Source organism: Dicentrarchus labrax, unplaced genomic scaffold (assembly GCF_905237075.1).
Source record: "Dicentrarchus labrax unplaced genomic scaffold, dlabrax2021, whole genome shotgun sequence".
NCBI classification, from domain to species: Eukaryota; Metazoa; Chordata; class Actinopteri; family Moronidae; genus Dicentrarchus; species Dicentrarchus labrax.
Genome location: NW_026136720.1, coordinates 15,718,008 through 15,731,230, shown reverse-complemented (window position 1 = coordinate 15,731,230; position 13,223 = coordinate 15,718,008). Strand labels below are relative to the sequence as shown.

Genomic DNA, 13,223 nt, shown 5'->3' with positions numbered 1-13,223 from the left:
GGTCCAAAACCCCAAATTATTCAGTTTATAATAATATTAAAACTGATTAATTTTCTGTTAATTGACACATGAAATAATTAATTACTCATTCCAGCACTAATCCTAAAAGACCTCCATTGGCTCGGAGAGCTGAAAAAAAAAATTCATCCAGGACCTTGACATACTAAAATTGTCTTGTCCACTAACAGTCTAAAGCACAAGGAGATTCATTTAGCTATCACAGATCACTACAAAATTAGAAAAATATTCACAACTGAGAAGCTGGAATTAGTGGTTAAGTGAAGTTTTTCTGTTTAAACGACTACTAACAATTAATCTGAATTGACTAATACGGCCTACATTACTGTTATTTGGGGCAGACATTCCTAGCCAATAACAAGTTATCTATGTGCCAGTGAAATAAAATGGAGCAATGACAAAACAAGTACTCGTGTGACCTGGCAGTAAAGTAAGTAAAATTGAATATTAGCAACTTTTGGCTACTGTTGGCAAGTCTACCAGCGACTCTGGCAGGGTGCCTGTCTTTTGACAGTTCTTTCGAATCCAAATATCAATTTGGCTGGTAAAATAGTAAAAAAGGAGCGGATCTTTGGGTTTGCACTGCAACCCATGTCTCACATCTCTGCCCTCTTTCTTCCATTTCCAGACTCTATACTGTGGCTACCACCAAAACAGCCCACACTAACCCACCTGCTTTGCTGTGTTACAAGTAGTGATACAGGTCCCACTAATTCATACATGGTGTAAAGTACAAACCTGAACCAGAAAAGTAGAAGAATATCTCCACTTGGACACCGTCCTAATAATATACAACAAGCCGTCACAATACTAACTTAACCTGACCCATGAGAAGGGAAGCTGAGATGGTGTTTCATTTTGTATTTTTTGTATTTGTATTCATTTTGGAGTATCATTAAAATTAAACAGCACTGGCTCCCCAACTCTCTCAGAAAAACAAAATCATATTTCTTCTGAAGAGGGAACTGAGGCAATATGGTGGGGTGTTCAATTGTGGGACTAAAAGAATAGATTTTGTGCTGTAGTATGGTTTGGGGGTGAGGCAGAGCCTTATTCAATTTTGACCGCTCTGGGACTAGAGCAGCTAAAAATAGCTCTCATTAATTCTGCCGTTGTGATGCTGCAACAGAGTGATTTAAGGGAAACTTGCAGAATGAACACTAGAGAACATTTAATAACCTCTTGTTATATTAAATGCCATGGATTGACTGAAACAAATGATGCAATACAGCATAGAAAATACATCCACCTTCTCTCTAGTGCCCATTTGTGGAATTTGTCTGTAAGGCCTGAGGAAAACAAAGAGCGGTAGCTCATTCTCACAAAGCCATTACAGTGCCAGGGCACTGAAATGTGTTTTTTTAAACACATATCACAAGAAAGGATGCTTAACGTTGATGCTGGGATACTCACATTACACAAAAATGACATTTTTAGGACTGAATTTAGCTGATTAGCTGAAATATACAACCAAGTTAGGAAAAATTATAATTTAATAAAAACATGATAATGGTATAATGCATATCTTCCATTACCACAACATTTTCATTCTATTTAGAGTATCTGTTTGTGACTGGAGTGTCCTTATTTGGTACCCAAAATGAGCTTTCACAGTACAACTACAGATGGGTCCCCACATAAGAGCAGCAATAAAGCTAAATGTGGCTCAGCCTCCAGCAGTAACAGAAACATATCTCATTTGACTTACAACCATTAAATCAAAGCAGGAGTGACACTGACACAAAGTCTAGCATGCCAGCAATGAACAAATTGCTAAGTCTAAACAAGGATACTGTCAGTACATTGTGCAAGTTGCACTGCGGCCAAAGACAGAAAACAACAACAGGATCACACTCCGCTGTGGCTGCTGGCAGTGAAGCAGCAAACAAGTAGAATAAGATGATTGATCACTTCAGAAATTGGAAACGATGTGCTGGGGAGTGCTGACAACTGCTAAAACTCCCCTGCCTCTGAGAACATATTCAAATGCTAATGAGGGCCCATGCCTTAGCACCAGTCGGAAGGTCCCACGAGACAAGTGACACTCTGCACATACAACATGGTTAGACACTGTACTGTGGATCTCTAACAGAAGGGAGATAGCGGGAGAGATACAGCAATGCGCGTCTGATAAGGTCTAGAGATGAACTCTATTAACTCTGACATAAAACTTAATTACCAACCATTAGAGCTATGAAAGACGCACACTTGCATTATTTAAAGGCTACAGTAAAACAGACATCCACCTCACTCCCTTTATCCCTAAAGTATTCAGATAAAACTAGACGCAGAGAAGATCAGAGGTACTTACATCAGTTCATCCTGGTCACTACAGAGGACAGACAAAAGCATCTCTAGCTACTCCTTCAGTAAATCCAGCAGGAGATTCCTGCAGACGCACTTCAGCAGCTTCAGAGCATAACCGCACCAATCAGTGCTAGGAGGTACTGGCCCCCACCTTCCTTCCCTTAAGCTTTTCTTAGCTCTCCAACAACTGAAATTACGACAACAGGTGAGGGGTTATGAAACACACCCCACAGCTACGCCCTAATGCTTCCTCTTCCCCTCACGGGTCTGTGTCCTCTGTCAACATCTTTCTCCAAAATGTATCCCTCCCTTCAACTCTGTCCTTACACGCTCATGGGATCGAAGCAAATCCCCTCTAGTTTGGCAGCGATCTGTGTGGGATCTGCAGTTCCGCTACAGCATGGGACTCCTCTGTACTAGCGAACATCCATCCGCAGTGTAAACTGCTGTATCGGACTTAACCCCTGAGCTGCCGTGTTGAACCAGAGCAGAATCCATCAATTCTCTTTCCATGGGGCGGGGGGGCATTATTACGCCCCTCCTACCCAGGTGTGCTGCATTGCATGCATAAATTACGCTCATCATGTCAGTGACATCGCACAGAGGATGACTGACCATCAAACTGACTATATTATAAACGCATGAGGACATCATACTTCTATACTGCAGCTGAAGAAAAAACACAGTCACCATTAAATCTCACCTCTAACACAGACTTTTGTTAAAAATGAACAGGTTGCTAATAAAGCAGATAAAAATAAAAACAAATTTAACAGGTCCAGAGAGGGAAATCTGAGAGGTGGAGGCTGGCTGACAGGAAAGCCAAGAGGCACGTGATACTTGTGTAACATCCCACGTACAATGAGGAAGGTCGCTCAGGAAAACGCTGCCATCAGAACAGATGCACAGTGGCGGTTTAACAGCCATTTACTACAGATTTCTTGATTAAATTTTTACTTTGCAAGAAAGCTAAATTAATTTAATTATTTTGTTAGCATATCTTTCAATAAGCCTGCACTTAATATTACCTCTGGGAAATGTTTATTATTACACTCTACAGCCCATGTTATAATGAATGCGTGAACATGCTGGTTCATCAAGTGAAAATCACTAAAATGGCATTTTTCAGACAATAGCTTACTACAGAGCAGTTTGAAACTAAAAGGAAAACAGAGCTAAGGACACTGTTCTATCATGTGGAAAACATCTTAGTAGTTTGCATCCAATCAAGCACTAATTACAGGACACAGTAAGACAACTGGTCAGAAGTGTTTATATTTGTTTTAGTAGCTGAATCATTTGATCTCATTACTGTAAAGACGTATGGGTTTTCTAGAGTAGCATACTGCATGGTTGCACAAACGTGAATTTATCCTAAGGCAACCTGAAGCATCTGCAGTACGTGCCAACCACATACAACGAGGACGTTGCTTATGAAGGACGTTACATTTTCGCTCACCACTAACAGGAAATACACAGTACACAGTTGTTATTAAAGGCTCATGCTACCCTTCTCTTTACAATGCAACTTTTGTTCCGGGTCATGTTGAGAGGACAGGTGAGAACACAGAAACTACCATACTTTATTGTACTTCCACGTCAGATTTCACATTGCACTCCATTCGATTGCATGTACATACAACGAGTTCAGGGAGCCTTATTTTAAAATCAGACTAAATCTACTCAATCTCATGCACTTAAACATCCCTTACTGCCTGTAACAGACCGATTGTTTCTTATCAGAATCCTGACATTTATGAGACTGTTACTGCTCCAGATAGCGCTTTATGTGAGGGCATAATTTGCATACTCTGCCTTTGTCCTGTTCTCTTTGAGCACGTAAACCAGCAGCAACCACTGACGGGGATGCACTGTGCATCGAGATAAAGTAAATGGGTGACTCAGCTGAGAATGGATTTACATGGGTTGTTAAGACATTTGTTTTTGACTGTGAAAGACAAAATGCGCCACACTGAAAACATACAACAAATACACAAAATGCAGTGACAGAAGGTAGTGATACACTGAAATCACAGTCTGACAAAGGGAACCATTAAAGATTGAGCAGAACTCAATAGAACAAAAAGCATTTTACATTTTCACAAATATTTAGCCCAGATTCATCAGGTAGAACATGGGATCTTACACCAAACCAAGGCCATGTGGGCCATGACATCCTACGTATCAGTCAGGATTATGATCAAGTTGGACAAGCCTGAGAAACACCCCGCTGGCAAAGGGGACGAGTTAAATTTACATCCCCCAGAGCAGAGCCTGGGAGTGGTGACAGATTCCACACATAGTTCTTCACTACCTTCTGCATACCAGCCTCCAAAAAAATTATTTCTACATCAGCCAAAAGAAGCATTTAGACAACCCGAGCTGCTAATTGCTACGAGTCAGCAGTTCAGCTACTACTAGGTCTTCTTTTACACACTTGTTTATCATGTAAGGGTTTAATGTTTGACAACACCAAACATGTTTTCCTCATACAAATAAACCACAGTTCTATGTCCAATAACTTGAAATCTTAAGGGGAAGAAGCTGCTGTTTATGGCATGATAACTTTCGCAGTAGCCATTTCTTTTGGGTTAGTTGTGTTCCGAGTACTGTGTCGTCACTTCAAATAGGGGTATCGTATTCATTGAAATTTGATTTGTAGCACATTTTAAAACATTGTGACTAGATAATTTAACAATTTGCTTGTTTTTTTATTTCTATTAAACAATGCACATTTTATATCTACATTTTAGACATGTATACGTTTCTTTATTCTAAATAAATAGTCTAACAATTATATCCCACGTGTACAGTGGTCCTTTCTGTGGAAAAAAGACTAGAAAAAGTGCAATACGAGTCTCACAGCCAATCCAGGTAATAATTGATCATTAAAAAAGGGAAATATGTCTGATGGCTTGAACACAGATACCTCATGAAACTGTCAAAGATGCTTTACATGAAAGATAATGTTGCCAGTGATTGGGATTCGGTTTCTAAACTGGAGGAAGCCAGCAGGCGGACTGTCAACACTGTAATTAACAAGTGTTCAGTTTAGATTTGTGTTTTAAACCATCTCATTACCTGCTATTACAGTAGCTGTCATAATATTGATGCTGATGCTGCAGTGTCGATGTGGTGAAGATCTTGCTTCGTCAACGTCACATATTATATTGCTGATGCTCTTTCCTTTTGTCATAACATATTATAGCACAGTCCAACTCATGTTGGGTAGAAAGTATCAAAAACTAAACCCGTAATATCTTATTTTTCGTCCACTAGGGGGGCAGTTGCAAAGCAATGTCATTATTCGTGGCATGGCGCGGCATTCATGGCACCTGCAGCCACCATGTCTTTGCGCCTTGAGAGCTACAGACGTAAGTGATGTAGGACGTCGACCAAATAAAGTTAAAAAAAGTATTTCTTTTTTTATCTCATTCATTTGAATCTTCACATATTTGTGTTGTAATAACTGTCTTGTGATATATTGTTACATTCATAATGTGCATCACATTTGGAAGTCAATCCTGGTCCAGTATGCAACTTATACAAGAGTGATGTAGAAACATGAAGTCACCAGTGCACAAACACTGAGACTTCACAGTGAAGTAGGAGACATCTTGTGTCCAGCAGGAAAACTTTAGAAATGAACGAAATCTGCATATTCATAGATTCTTTCATTTTTAATGAGGTAGAAGAAAGAGATGCATTTTTAAAGGATTTGAATATATCAGACACACACTATTGTTCCAAGCAGACTATTTGTATATGTCGTAATACATGGTACCATAAAAAGGATTTGAGTTTTAAACATTTATAGACCATTTCTCACAAAACAACATACATTTAAATAAATTAATGAATTCAAACCTTTGATACTCGCTCTCAGGGATAGTGGCTCAATCTTAAGTCTATTTCCAGGCTCCACAGCGGGAGTCAGTGATCATAACCAGAGCCTGGGTGTGTTCTGAACACATGGACCAGGAAATCAGCTCCTGAACTCAATCAGCCCAATGGAAGTTATCAGTGCCCCACACAGAGCACATAAGAGGGCAGGAATGTGCTGATAAGCTGAGCCACGGACCTGCGCCCCGCCTCCTCTCCGTCACAGTGATTGAAACGAGGACAACGGAGCCTATGAAAAACAGTAATGATAAGGGATGTTTCCGCACTATGAGGAAAAAAAGGGGGTTCATGCTGAAATGTGATTGATGAGGAAAAAGAAAGCCTTTTCATCCTGATAATTCCACGCCCCCTTTCAAATAGGGATTTATGGTGGACTTGATTTATATAAGCAAGCCTGTGTGTAACTGGAGCTATAACTATAATCTAAATGGGCCATTTGTTAACATAGAGACTAACTGCACTATGGGAATATGGACTTTAATGTCATATTATTAAGAGGTGTTTGCTAGGAAGTCTTAGCTTAGCCAAGTATCAGAGCAATGACCTTCCAATGTCAACAGCACCCATCAATTGACTTCACAACAACACACAAAATATGTATGGAGCGAAAGAAGATAGTCCACAGATATTTAAAGCCTGACCCACAAAATGCCATAGTAGTATGTGTAGAACAATTTACTTTTGAATTATATTTAGTGCATGGATACAATTGGTTCTGCAGACAAAAACAGACAACACAAAAAAACAACATGACAGTATGTGATCTCTTCATGCTGAGATGTGTTAGTTTTATGGTAACATTAAATAAAACTCTCCTATGGCACCAGTTGCATTTCATCTTGTGCCAATAGAGCCACACTTAAGCACATGCACGGTAACGTTTGAGGGAGAAGGGATTAAACTGAGCTGCAATGCAGAGCAGAAAACCCTCCTAAATTGAAAATGAGGATTAGATCAATCTGCTCAAGAAGGATGAAACAAGGTCCATCTCAATCTGAAGTCACACCTCTCAGTGGATGAAAATATCAGAATGATACTAATTATACAAAATAATCCATGGTGTAAGGTGAGATATATTGCTTCATGATAGTGTAGTCTCACTCATTAAATCATTTTCCCTTTTATTCTAGTGGCACCTCTAGGTTATCACTGAAACAATGTTTACAACATGTTTTCAGCACTGTTTTCCAACACCCTCTCTCCACAGAGACCATGACTTCATAGGAGGTATATACAGCCATATACTTTGATCTCATGTATATCAAGAAAATAAGCCATTTGGTTGGCCATTACCATGTACAAAAACCTATGGTTTAAAAATATAATTTAGTTTCTGCAAGGTGCACCATGTGTCAACACACCATACTCACACAGTAATGCAGTCTATTAACTAATAACCTGCAACTGGGCAAGGCCCTTATTCCAGATAGTTTCTAAATACACACACTACAACAAAACTGCAGTCAATTTCAACTTTAGTAGGCAAAATATCATATATATTTGTCCTTCTAAAACCAGAATGACTCAGATGACTGCTGTCCCCATGACAGCTTAGGGCAACATGATTTACAGGGCAACATGTATGGCTGCCCTTGAACAGCTTGATATTCTCTTCGTCTCACATCCCCTGCACAACGCTGCCATCTGAATGACTCAAAAATCAGTCAGTTTAATCTTGCAGTGACACCATCCAATGGCTTCCACCAATATCACTTGTACTGTACCTCCCCCACTTCATTTAACATTACTATCATGAGGCCAGTGATGACATAAGTCATGGACTGAGACAGATTATACATGTTAGCCCAATTACACTTGTTACAGAAAACATTTAATATCCCTGTATGCTTTATATAGTCTTTTGGGAGCTACCTTTAATTCAAAGCCTGCTTTCCATTATTAAATCAATAAATTAACTACAGCTAAATTCTACTACACCTCATAGCATGTGGATACAACCTGGATGATAGGATATGTTGGCCATTATTAGTGATGCTTAGAAACAATATGTAATCAAAACCGAAGTCGTGAGATATGTTGGTCAACCAGTTAGAGGCCTCCATTGTTTATTTCCCACGGCAGTCAAACTAGTTCAGTAATCTGTGTTACTAATCTCTCAAGGAGCTTTTAGAAGCAAATAAATTCTGGCCAAATCACAATATTTTGATAACAAACCCCCCCCCCAATAATGCCCCTTTTACATCTGACTTTAGAATTTTCTCTATAATCCTCCAGCCCTATATAGTGTAATATCATAAATACTGTACACCAGATAAATAAGAATTGGTCGAGTACCACCATGTCCCATACAGGTTATCTATATATCCATATATATATATATATTAGATATAGATATACACACATATATCTATATATAAACTGTAGAGAGTACTTTGCAAATGCAAGCGGACTAAACAAACGATAACAATCACTATAAACAACACTGTCCAGCCTTATCAATGCTCAACAGGTGATATTAGTTCATGTTAGCAACCGTTGGTATGGAAATGAAAACAGTGGGATGTTTAGTTTAGTTTAGTTTAGTTTAGCTGAGCCCAACTCCGTCTGTAACCCTCCCCGCCCCCCTCACACACACACACACACACAGCTGACATGACATTATTATGACAGCTGGTTAAAACGTAATTTAGAGACAAGGCAGATATTTCAGTGTCACCAAAACTAAAGCCAGCTCACAAGCTAACGTTAGCCACCTGCTACCTAGCTCCACCAGAGAGCCGGTTCGGTTCTGAACGAGCGGACCATCAAAACAACGAGATGACCTTCCCTTTTAATTTACAGAACGGATGTCGTATTTCTGGCAGCTGACCTCACGATACCCCCTCCCTCACTGCCTCCTGAAGCCTTGACACTCAGTGTATCTTGTGCCCCCTCTAACACCCTCTTGGTCGGAATCAACCCCCCAAAGCTGGCCGACATTTTGTTCCAGCAGCTAGGCTAGCTCATCCTAGCTAACGTTACCTGGACGCTCCGTGCACTTGACGTGGGAACAAGCAGTCCGCCCCGATGACAGCTCGACCGCTGGGCATTTACTGACTCAGTAATATCGCTTATGCAAGAGCTCCGCGAGTAAAAATAAATAAATAAATAGCACAATGGACATCGTTACTCATGCATTCAATGAGAAGATAACGTTAGCATGTTGGGGGCAACTATAGCTAACTGCTTAGCATAGCGCGTAGATGCAGTTTGCTAGCAGCGAAGTTACCTCGACTTGTACCGTTATCGCTCGCTCGTATCCGCAGGGGGGGGGACACACACATCCAGTCAGCTCCTGCGGCTGGAGCGAAATATACCCCCCCCCACTCCCGACCACCACCCCCCCAAAACAACGTACTCACGGATAAATCAAGAGAACCCCCATTCACCTTCGCAAACGCAATGGATCCTCAACGGCGTGCTTGTGGAAAATCTTACAAGAAAAAAAGGGATGGAAAGGTCTTTCCTGGTGTGGCTCCAGAGCAGCAGCCGCCGCACTGCAATGGCAGGCAGTGGATGAAGCCTTCCTTCTCCCCCCCTCTGCTCCCACACTTCGGCTGCCGTCACCGCCGCGGTGACAGTGACAGGTTCGCCTGGAAGAAACCATTCCGGTTTGTCCGCGGGGGAGGAGGGGAGGGAGAGAAAGGGGGTGGGTTGGGAGGAGGAGGAGGAGGAGGAGGAGGCGGGGAGGTTGGAGCAGGGATGCAGAGAGGCTGTCCACAGCAGCAGCAGCAGCAGCAGGAGCCGCTGCAGCAGCATCAGCAGCAGCTATCCAACAACATCAAACGCCATTCCAGCGTGAGAACAGACGGTCGTCGATGAGGAGGAGGCTTCATCAGCTCCCATTATATATTTATATTTATATATATATTTATATATGGACTGCTTTCAACCTCTGTTTCACAGCAATTAATGAGGAAAAACCACCATTACTAAAAAAAATAAATGTAATTATTATTAGCTAATACATGTATCATCCATATCATTATGTCATTATAATAATTTTTTTTGAATATTATTTATTCATTATTATACGAATATTACAACGCTATTATTTGTAGGCTATTATTTGTTTTGACTAACAATTCGATCAAACTGTTTTAATAAATAGTGGATAAGTATATGGTCTGTTTGGCTACTAAAAGGGGGTCATTAGCCCGTTTTACCCTCTACAAAAACACCTTAGGTTGACAGATAAATCTGAAAATGAATTCTGAATTTATTTAGGTCCAACAATTTCATATAAGAACTTCTCTCAGAGAGTCAGCTGAGATAACTTCGTACTGCAGCGAGGCAATGTGGGAAGACTCAAACTGGTACAACCCAGTGTACCAGTTTAAAATAATACCTGTGTTTGAACTTTGTATGGCCTACCAAAATAACTTCCTTTTCCTGGTAATATTATTTCCCTTATTGCACCACTTGTAGAGGTCGGCTGCAGTCAGCCAAACAGGCCTTTGTGCACACAGAGCATTGTACACTTTGCCTTTGCAACATGTGAGATAAGGAGTTACATTTGATCATTAAAGAGCTTTTAACAAGCATCCTGATCAAAGGGAGAAATATTAAAAAGGTTTGAGGATGAAAAAACAATTGAAAGCTACAGTGAAGTGAAGCTAAGTTGTCTTCAGGCTCCTAAAGAGAGTTCGTTTCCAATGCTTCGTTATATTATAATTTAAATGTAATATGTAAATGGACCAATTGCTGAGCAGTATCAGTTATATAAACATTCAGCAGCAAGATTGATATCCGGTTGTTTATTAACTATACACCCAGAACTTAATATCCAGATTCATATTATCTATATTCCACTGTAAAAGAAAGAATACGAGACAACGATCTCACCTTAAGTAGGCTTCATTATTGATTTGATACAGATACAGTTTTAAAAAAAAGGAGTGGTTAGATTGATTAGGCATCCTTACCGGACAAGTACAAGGAGCTTTCTGCAAAATACGTGATGAAAGATGAAGATTAGAGGCCCTTAATGTGGAAGATATGTGATTTTATATTGTTTTTCGAATGTTAAAAGAAATCACTTTTAACGACAGCAAACATAAACTCTTTACAGGGAAAGCTGAGGTAGGCTACTTAAGATGACATGCTGCATAAAGCCATTTAAAATGCAGAGGATAGAACTAAAATCCACCCTACAGTCACGATGCTCAATACTCCTTCCCATGGGGTATACAGATTTAATCAATATACAGTAGAATGTAAATTGTGCACTGCACCAAACCCCACTCTTAAGACTCTATCGCATGCACTTTAGTTTTTTCGTGCTGGCTTTTCCAGAAGTACCTAATTCTCTGCAGCACCTTCTGTGTTTCTGCATTTTATCACTTTGAGATTGTGTGACCGTTCTTGTCACCTCTGCCTCTGGCACTAATGAGTGCAGGAGAAGATAGGGGCTGAATATAATGCCGGAGGAGCACAGAGGTCCTGCAATGTTGCTGACGTAAGGAGCCTTGCCGCAGATTCCATTGGAGGATCGGCAGGAGAAGAGGAGTGGAGGGGTGGGGGGGGGTGGGGGCATCTTGAATAGAAGAATGCGAGTTGGCCAAGGTCATAAGAATTAGATAAACAAGGGCAGTCATATGTATCCTGTGGAAAAACTAAATATGATGAATAGCAGTCACACACACAGGAATAAGGAAACTCCTTTAAAAAACAGGCACTGCATCTGAAACCTCCACCTCTGCGTTTTGTTGAGTGGCCATTGAGGGTAATAACAGACAAACCTTTGGCAATATGTTGGAATATGTCACTGAGCATGAATGATTGTCAGATGATGGTAATTGTCATCATTAGTTATCATCATGCGTTACACTATTAGCTAAAGTAGTGAAGCAGAAAAATGTAATCAAGCTATCAAAACTCCCTCTGGGGGATGCATGAATGTAAACTTTTCTGATTAAATTGGTTTTGATGTGAGCTTATGCTGCTTAATGTATCTCCGTTGAAGCCCTTCAAATACCCTCTGTTAATGCTACAACAGTGTTTGCATCACTGGCTCCACCACAGCACAGAGGGAGTTTCACAAGCCGTGCAACAGAATTATGCAGGCCCCTCTCTCCCATCAGCACATTCAGACACACAGACAGGATCCGAACCAGAGTATGACTGCAGGAACAAATCACACGAGTGGAAAAGCAAATTAGAAATTCACAGCAGGTTGGCTTTTAGAGTGCACTGCCTCCGACGGTGAGTGAGTCACCTCTCAGCTGCACAGGTCAGAAAAACAGCCTACTAAGCAAAGGTTGGCTGGGCTATCTGTGAGCTTTAATGACTGCAGCTATCAAATGACATGACAGACGTTAAACATAGCACTGCAGTAGAAGCAAATAAATGCATTTGTCCAATAGCGCTGTGAGAGAGAAAAGATGATATTATGTGACACCATGTTGCCAAAGCTACAAGATGATACTCAAAACTTCGTGCTTCTTATCTTGTTATCCAATCTTTTTGTTTTACAAATTGGTGTACATCAATGTAATCTCATAATGGAGTGAGCTGGCTTCCGTACAAAGGCTTGTATTTCTGTGATTTCTGGGTTGTCCTCTGTCAGTATCACTGACCTCTAGCATGAAAAAGCAGAACACTGACTTGACAGCCAACCCATTAGTTCAGGACAGAAATTCGGTACTCGAGGTTTCATAACACCTTACGTGGTGCAGCACATTCACAACTGAAGAAAGAGACAGGGGTCCGTGATCTAGCAAGCAAGAGGTATCTTGTAAAGTCGGCAGTTAAAAAAAAAACACTTATCAAAAGGTGCTTTATGGAAGAATGAAGTGTGACCTCTGTGAAGCAGAGTTGAGGATGTACAGCAGTAAAATGCAGCTGAAACATGCAGGCGAGAGAGTTTAGCTGCAGCCTCCTGATGTCTGTCCAGCGTTTTCAGCAACTGATCGTACAGTATGTGATTGTGACGCCTGTCTCACAGAAAAAGAAATATGTCATCTTTACTGTGTCACATTTAGATTCTGCATCAG

At 40.6% G+C, this 13,223-nt stretch overlaps 1 protein-coding gene across 17 annotated transcripts in view; it reads right to left on the bottom strand.

Annotated features, from left to right (window-relative positions):
- tjp1b (tight junction protein 1b) overlaps positions 1 to 13,223 on the bottom strand; it is a 64,636-nt gene that overhangs the window by 23,745 nt on the left and 27,668 nt on the right. Inside the window, exon 1 of one of the 17 annotated variants that reach the window (XM_051383073.1) lies at positions 9,667 to 9,816. The exons of 12 other annotated variants lie outside the window; for them this stretch is intronic. The gene's annotated coding sequence lies outside the window, so the exon portion shown is untranslated. Of the gene's footprint in view, positions 1 to 2,329; positions 2,351 to 9,210; positions 9,249 to 9,590; positions 9,817 to 13,223 lie in introns of those variants that run through there. 4 more of the 17 variants (XM_051383070.1, XM_051383069.1, XM_051383071.1 and 1 more) reach the window with 4 other exon arrangements.